The sequence below is a fragment of the Callorhinchus milii genome, unplaced genomic scaffold (genome assembly GCF_018977255.1).
Source record: "Callorhinchus milii isolate IMCB2004 unplaced genomic scaffold, IMCB_Cmil_1.0 Scaffold9, whole genome shotgun sequence".
Classification (NCBI taxonomy): domain Eukaryota; kingdom Metazoa; phylum Chordata; class Chondrichthyes; order Chimaeriformes; family Callorhinchidae; genus Callorhinchus; species Callorhinchus milii.
This window is the reverse complement of record NW_024704750.1, coordinates 2739056-2748284: the sequence shown is the minus strand read 5'-3', so window position 1 is coordinate 2748284 and position 9229 is coordinate 2739056.

Below are 9229 nucleotides of genomic sequence, written 5' to 3'. Positions count from 1 at the left end.
GTGGTGGAGGGGGGTGGGGGTGGTGAGGGGGGGGGAGGGATGACCGAAGGCCAGGTCAAACAGAGCACAGATAATGAAGAAATTGTACCAGGTTAGCAACGTGAAAATTTCGATTTCCAAAGCTAATGCATACATGTAGCAACTGTGGTGCTGTGTAACTATGGGAACTTTTCTGTGAGCTTAGAAGACATCATGAAATTGAACATGTCACATATCCACTCTACTTTTCTGAAGCTGTAAAGGTTGCTCATGATATTGATGCCATTGCAACTTGAGTATAAGATTTACAGGTGCGCAGCCACCACCAGATATAATCCGAGCAGGATACAGCTTCTAAACGCACTGTAATCATGGCACAGCGAGCTAATGCTAGATTTATTATTTTGCTGATAAGCAGGCGGAAATTGATTTTCACTCCTGCGCAATTGGCTTTATCACAGGAACTGCTGTTAAGCTTAAAACAGCAGCGAGTTCTTGAGGTGCTGGCTCTACTCACAAGGTTGAACAATGAAAAAAAGAATTAAAACAACCAGGATGTCAAACAGTGAAAATTACTTTTGCCAGAATTTGCCTTCAATAGAACAAAACGATTATGTTACTGTACAAAATGCAAAATACTGCAGATGCTGGAAATCTGAAACAAAACCAGAAGTCGCTGGGAACACTCAGCAGGTCAGGCAGCATCTATGGAGAAAGGAAAGTGAGTCAACTGAGAACTGTTCTGACAAAGGGTCGTGGACGCGAAACGTTGACTCACTTTCCTTTCTCCATAGATGCTGCCTGACCTGCTGAGTGTTCCCGGCCACTTCTGGTTTTGGTTATGCATCGTAGTTTGAGACCTATTATTCCAAGCAGATAAATGCTTGCACTCTATACATATTCAGTAGCATTGGAAAATGTACCTCTGTAGAAGGTATGAAAGGCTGTACTTGCAGTAACCTGCCCAACAATCCAATACTATATAGTCAGCCTGAGATGAATTTTGCTTGAAGATATTTTATTTTAGCCATTACAAATCTACGCCTGTTCACTGCAATAACGTTCAACGCGGATAAGGAACAAACCCCAAATCTCAGAACGTTTAAGCTATAATATCTATTGAGCATTCTCCTTTTTATCTCGTTCTACAATAAGACTGTCACATAAGTGGAGATGACACAGTGCCAGTTTATGAAGTGCCAATGAAACTGTCTTAAATATGCTCAAGCTTTAGATTTAAAAACGTCTTGGCCTTGTTGAAACTCTAGCACGTGTGTCTGCCTGTTAAGCTATTCAGGACAATCAAATTCCATTTAGACTCACACCCTCTGGCGAGTTGAAATTTTATGGGGCACTAACGTGGGGGACAATAGAAGCAATAAGCCTGAGCTCCCTCCGAAGTGGATGGTCAATTCATCCAGCATCAACGGGGGCAGACTCCTTCAAAGCCCACATTACTGTCTGCTCCAGTTGTACATAGAAGGGTCAGTGAACATGGATCAAGGAGCTATTCAGAAATGAGTGCTCAGGGTCCATTAGCAGAGTCGAGAATGAAAGCATTTTTACTTATTCAAAAGCCCCAAATGCCTGACTGAAATAAGATCGGGATTTCATGCTGCATTAAACCTGCATTATCTCCACGGGAATTGTGTAGAAATGGATTACCCCAGTTTCTGTTGCTTGGATCCATATCCCTATGATCTTTTTGCCATTGCATGCAAAATGTCACCTGTTTAGAGAAGAGCATTGCATTCCATGGAAATCATTTATTCATACATATAAAAGGGATTTTAGAATAATAAGTGTAACACTTTCAAATCTGTTTGCATCGAATTGTATTATTGTGGTATTATTCTGCATATCATGCATAGTTGGGATTTTCAAATGCATGCAAACAAAGTTCTAGAAATTCATTATGGTAAGGTTAATAAAGTGAACAGTAATGCAGGGTTAATAGCTTGTTTCCAAGGTGTGCATCCTGTTATTAAACATCCAGTGTTTGACTTGGTTGTACTGACGTAAAAGACCATAATTTTTGTCACCACATGGAAACTTCTCAACCTCCTTTGTATTCTTCATACAGATCAATGTGAGAATAGGATATCCCTTTATCATTACCCCGTTCACAGCACACAAGATATTTAACTAAACGGCTAAATAAAGAACAGATATAAAGGACGATTCAAATTAAACCGATCAAGTTGCAGTTACTAAAGCAAATAATGTATTTCAGCAACTATAGGATTGGCGATAGATAGGTAGGCAATGCTGTGTTTCTAATTCAAACATTGAGAAGCTTTTCACAGAATTGTTGAAGCCAATGGTGGAGTTATATGGGAAAGGAGCTGTGTTATTTTCACGTGTTAGCACTGAAGTTTCTAGCCTTTAGTTCCTGGCGGGTCAGCATTACTTCAGGACATTGCTGATGACAGTTCACTGAGAGCAGGGAATCTTCGCACTCAGCTCCCATTAACCCGGCAAGCCTAAGCCCTAATGGGTAGGGTGGTCCCCGCTGGACAAGCAGCGGGAAAGCTTGCAAGGCAGTGCCCTCAATGGCAAACTATTAGACTCCAGCAGTTACCCCAACACCCACTCTGGGGTCCCCAAACTTTGGGCTCTTACCAACCTGAGCTTAATGTTCTGAGGAATTAGGTAAGCAGGATGCATCCCTCTAGGGAGAGGGTGTGCATTCCATTCCATACCTCCGGATTTCCATGTGTAGGTCGGATGCATGGCTCTCAATTTGGTTTGGATGCTCTTGAGCGTGGTGATGAGTTTCCGCATTTGTCGGACACCTGGTGACCAAAAAAAAAGCTTCTGGCCCTACTTGACATCAGCATCGAAACGTGAATCCTTTACTCTCAAAATCCCCATTGTCAGTGCGTGTGCGCACGTGTGGTTTGATTAAGCATAGACGATTCCACAAAGATACATGGTAGGAAGTTCTAAGCAATACAAGCAAGAAATGTTACAGATAACCCTGTTTATCAACCTTTCAAATGTTTGTGAGATTATATTTAAAGAAACTATGCCTGAGTGTGAATTTGTTGGGTTACATTTCAAGGACATTTGGCTAAATAATTCCCAACAAGTCATTCAAGCCTTTTTATAAATCTCCCAGTAAAGCTATTGGAAAAACAAGCGTGCACCAACTGCTAAATAGTAGGATTTATCTGCTTGAGAACAATCCTGAAGATTATGGAGATTTACTGTATAATAATAATCCATGCATTTGGTATAATAATAATAATAATCCTTGCTTTTGATATAGTGCCTTATCATGTTTTCAAGACGTCTCAAAGCGCTTCACAGAATAATAAAAATCCTTGCACTTGATATAGCGCTTTTCACGTCGGGAGAACGTCCCAAAGCGCTTCACAGAACACACTGTAAAGTGAATTGACTGTATATTTGTGGGGAAAACATGGCAGCCAATTGCACGCAGCAGCGTCCCACAAACAGGCGTGGTTTGAAGTGACCAGTTTATTATTAATTTTTACTTACTGCTGGGTAAACAGAGGAATGTGGAGTAAGGAAACTTGCCCAACGTTTCGCCTTGCCGGGAATCGAACCCAGGTCTCTCGTTTGCGAGAGAACTACTTTTTCGAAGTTTTTCGAACTACTGAGCTACAGGACTCCACTTTATCACATCATCGAGATGTCAGAGGATTTATTTTAAAGTGGAGTAACTGCATTTTGTAGGCGAACACCATCACCAGTTTGTACATTGCGATGTCCCGCAAACAGCCAAGTAAGTGAAGTCAATCTGGAAGATTGATGGCCAGGACATCAGAAGAAACTCCCTTCTCTTTTTCAAATAGGATCTTTAACATGGCATCTTCAACATCCGCCTCGACAGGCAGAGCGGTTTAACAACTCATTCGAAAGATGGCACCTCCAACAATATAGTGCATACCCCAGCACTGCATTCAGTGAATGCATTCAGATGCTCCTCTGACAATGTCCACACACTGTGACAATGTACCGCTAAAGAACTTCAACCCAACCATAAATATTAGGGTTCCCTGATAGTTCCTGTGTGCTGGTGAGCCTGATTCATCATAGACATTCAGGCTATTAAAAAACGATTGGTGTATACAAGGAAGAAAGTAGATTCCATTGTAAATAGAATATCCTTTTAAGATTTGTTCCATTTGACTAACATCGGCATTTGTTATTCTAACTTTGTCAGTATTATTATTTGGAACTGATTCTTTTATACACGTTGACGGCTAGCCAGAGCACTTTTCTGCATTAAGAAAAGTATCTGGATCTCATGAGCTCCTCCATCTCTGTGTAGAAACCACCATTGCCAAAGACTTCAGCATTTGCTGTGAACATTTATTATCTCAAGATACGGTCAAGGATTATTATTGATTTTTAATATTCTTTTAGAAGCCACTGCCCCACCCACCTTTTTCAGTCGATTCACTTCACTGTGTATCCTATGAAGCATTTTGAGGGTTCCAGGACTCAACGCTGAAGGGTGCTACACAAATGTAAGTTGTTGTTGTCTCAACGACGTGATAAGACGCGATATCAAATGCAAGTATTATTATTATTATTATTTCAGCTCATCTTTGTGAGTGTGTGTGTGTGTGGTGTGGGGGTAATTTACCAAACACTTGCAAAACTGTGGCAGCACAGGTTGTCTGTGCAGGTAGGGTATCGATTGCTTGCGCTTGGTTTCTCTGTGGAGTGTGAGCGAGGGGTTTGCTGGCACTCGGGGTTGATACACAATGAGCAGCTGCAGCAAGGACTTTATTATGCTTTCTGGAACCGTTTATTTTCTCCGGGGATAAAGGGTTGGCATCGCTTTGCTTGGCTCCACTGAGAAATGCAGCTAACGCACACAACATAATTCCTTCCTGAAGGAGAGGTAGTCACATCAAACATCTTAGCTATTCACGACTTCTCTGGAACACTGTGTAGCTCTCACCAGCGAGTCAAGAATCTGGCAGGAAAAGGGGAACATGGGCAACACCCCACAGCAGATGGATGGAAAGCAACGCACAACGCTCCCATAACACTGCGTGTTACTGCCGCAGTTGTTCAGATTCTCTCACTGCAAACCATTTGTCATTGGCAAAGTATGGATTCCCAGCATTCTTTGTACAGTACTGTGCACCACTTTCAGTTGAGTCAATATGACTCATGTTCTCAAACAATAAGGATAAAAAAAAATTGATAAAGTTACCCTACAAAGAAAATCTTTGGCAAATTCCCTTTAATTTCCTGCTGGTTGTTGACGTTTTCTTTGTATGTCCCAACACATTCTGCCATCCAACCTCGACACAGTGCAGGCTGCAGATATTCCTCTTTGTTATCTGGATCCTTTTCTCTTTCAATCTTAGAGTATCTGTCGAGAAAAGCTATTTGTTTCAAGAGCGAGCAGCTGTATGTAGTCAGGTAATGAGTGCAGTCAATGCACTGGTTGTTTACAAAGGACTGGCTGAACCACAGCTTCACCTCAGGAGTGTTGGCCAGCGGAGATAATGCTATAAATTATACGTTGACTCCTCATCCATCATATATGTGATTTTTTTCTATGGCAACTTTTTGAGGTGTTCTCCTGATGTGCAATATGAATGTAAATTGCATTGAGTTCTTGTTTGTGAAGGGTGTGCAGAGATTGTGTGAGTGTATCTGTGTGTGTGTGTGTGTGTGCGATGTACCAAATACCCTGACAACAAAAGTTCAACTCAAACTTTTACTTTCACGTTGAGCAGCATCTTGAAGCACTTTACAGGGAATGGTGAGGAATCCAGAGCAGGGTGGGAAGAAGGGAGGTAGGTGGTGGAAAAACTCGAGGAGATAGATGGTCATTGACACTGTGCGGAGACGGTGTGTAGCCAGTGTGTCTGCGGCTATGTGAAAAACCCAAATTTGGTTTAATTTGTTCCTGAGGTTGTTTTCCAGGGTGGCTAATATTTAGAGCAATTATACCTTATTTTTTTATTTGACAGCAGAAGGAACAGTGAGTAGGTAATCTGAGTAGGTAATAGCTACTCAGTGACTTGACCCCTGCTTCAGGCCCACGTTCTAACCATTTGCTAATTTCACACAAATCCCAAATGAATCAGTCAGGTTAGTTATCGGTGTATAATTCACAATCTGACTACTGCCAAAAAAGATGGCCACAATCATAAATGCTTTCAAGTTCTTCTTTATCTGATACACGGCTTATTACCCAAATCCAATTTACGGTCACTCTTCCTTATCAGTGTTTACAATCCTCTGGGTTCTGTAGTGAGATGTGAAAGAGAGACGGGTGGGTGGGTGGGTTGGAGGGGGAAACAGATGCACCACCTCAGGCTCTGGTGATGGCAGATCTTTATCCCAGTGTGTGACGTAGCACACACACTGCGATAAACACGTAAAACACACTTAGAAAATATTACTGCTTTGTTTGTGTACTAAACCATCATGCCAGCTGAGCATACCCACTCCCCACTCCACCCTCCCTGACCTCAAAACCCGCTCCTCCCCCTTCCCCTTCGGTTCTTCCCGACACGAAAGTCACTTTATGAATGTAATTTGGTATTGTATTATATATGGCAGTTTTGAGTTCCTGGTCTGGAAGCAGAGATTGTTTCACTTCAAAGACAAATGCTCTTTTCAGAAAGTATGTTTCACTGATTCTCCTGACAGTCCCATGGTTTCAAGGCACGAAACAATAGGCTCCTTTTTTTTTGTCATCAATGGCACTTTCCTTGTAGCAAGTTTCCTCTGTGTCTCTCAAGCGTCAGCACATCATCATCAATTCTAAAGTGCTGCAAGCTTCTCCTACACACCTTCCTGGAAGCTTTCCATTACATCAGAGAAAGAGTTGCATTGTTCAGACTCACTCTAATTATCCATCCTCTTCCCTCCTCCCCATTATTTCTTTTTCCTATTCAATTACATATCCATTACCACTTCTGCTAACAGATGCCTTCTCTTGTCTACTTATGGTAATTGTACTCAATATTCATTATGATGGCTTTTGTCCAGCAAGGACTTGCAGGGGTCTGGACTTACCTGTGCCACCAAGACATGGTAGTGAGTCAGACAGGCCTGCAAACCATCAGCAATGTCTTTGATCACTGGCGATATCATAGAATCATAGAATCATACAGCACAGAAGGAGGCCATTTGGCCCATCGTGGCCCGTGTCAGCTCTTTGAAAAGAGCTATCCAAATCAATCCCACTCCCCCGTTCTCTCCCCATAGCCCTGCAAACTTGTCCTCCCGAGTTTGTCAAGTGTATCTCTTCAGAGAACTATTCAGCCTGCATCAGCCTGGCGCAGTGATAGCACTCTTGCCTCTGAGTCAGAAGGTTGTGGGTTCAAAACCCCACGTCGGGAGTTGGAACTCACATAGTTTAAGCTGTCACTCCAATGTAGTGCAGGGGGGGTGCTGCATTGTCAGAGATGCCGTCCTTCGGATGAGATGCTACACCGAGGTCCCATCTAACTATTCAGGTGGACGTTAAAGATCCCAAGGCACTATTCAGAAAGAGAAGGGAGTTTCTCTCTCCCCGGTGTCCTGGCCAACAATCCCCCAAATAAAATTGGTCACTCACTCCATGACTGTTTGCGTGTAATTGTTTGCTGCATTTCGCTCCCAAAAATATACAGTCAATTTCCTGTGAAGCCCTTTGAGATGTCTCAATGTGATAAGGCATTATATTAAATTCAAGGATTAATATTATTCGACGCCAGGGATCACTAGTTTGTTCATACTAAGTCATCTTTCCTCCCATCCAAAGAGGATATTATATTCAAACATGGCACTCATGCAATCAAATTCAAAAGGGTGTATCCCAAAAGCTCCTGAATGAGAATAAAACTTACCTGAAACTCTCTTTTATTTGTCGATAAATATTTGATCTCTCAGTATCCCCGAGCAGTATTATAATGGGCTTTTCATTGATTGTTGACCAGCGAGGTACCGATGAGAAAGGCTCTCAGTGTTGTCATTGTAAATATATGAATGAAACATTATTGGATTTCAGGTTCCTGAGTAATGACCCAACCAATCCTGCTTCCTCTCATTTGATTACTTCTTCTGTGGTATCAACATGAGATTGTTATTAAGAGACCAATTAGGCTGATAGGCACAAATCTTTATTGCTCATCGTTTTATTTGTCCTTAATATATTTAACAATCGCAAGGCCAGAACTGACATGAAATTGAACACGTCTAGCGTTAACCATGCACAAGAGATCAAAACTTGCATAACCGAGGTGGTTAAGAGTTCCCGTGATATCTTAAATGTCCCAGACTGTTCTTTTCAATCCCTTCAATCTTTCAATCCCTGGGTTTTTTGCCGAATTATCTGATGTCAGCCAGGGCAGCAGCTGTGACAATGCCACTTACTCGGAAAAATCATGGCGGGGGAGGAAGACAGAACACAATATAAAAATTTGCTCACTCAATCCACGACTGTTTGTGGGACGCTGCTGTGCGCAATTGGCTGCCAGGTTTTGCCCACAAAATATACAGTCAATTCACTTTACTGTGTGAAGCGCTTTGAGACGTCTCAGTCACGTGATATATATAAAATGCAAGGATTATTATTATTTATTGTAACATGGTTAATGGGAAACTTACCTTGAGAAAGTGTGTGACTCCGTTTCAACAAATAGCGTTATTTTTTTTAAAATAAAAGTAATAATTCCAAACATCGGTATGGCTTTCGTAGCTGTGTGGAAGTGCATAACCTAACTCAGAACGAAAAAGATTTCATGTTCATTTTCACTGAAATTGTCGGAAAAGTGAATGAGGCCCTCATTTTGAATGTTGGTGGTCTGTGGTTTCTGAGTTACTGTCACTGTTTCTCTTGCCATTTCTCTCATGACTGGCCTTTAATAACTATATTTCTCACATACCCTGCTCTCCTGGTCTTCCAATTTTCCGATGTAGCGCAGTGAAGTATTTCAAAGTGCTTCTTCCGAGCTTCATTTTTGATAAGCTACAAAAGTTTCTTTAGTGGAGGGATTGCCCTTGTTAGATTCTGAAATGATGTTACGTTATTCACCTTGTGAGGTTTTTGTTTAGCTATTCATTATTTCTACCTATGTTTGCATGACAACAGGGGACACCCAGGAGGCTAAGTGACTCCAATTTTTATGGCAATTTAAGACTAATTGGATGGCTGCATGCTTGGGTTGAAATTATGTTTACTTGTTGTTAAACACCAGGCCTGTCTCACTTCGTGATAGGATATTAATGTGGCTTCAGAATTTTAATAGCGGTGGTAAAAACT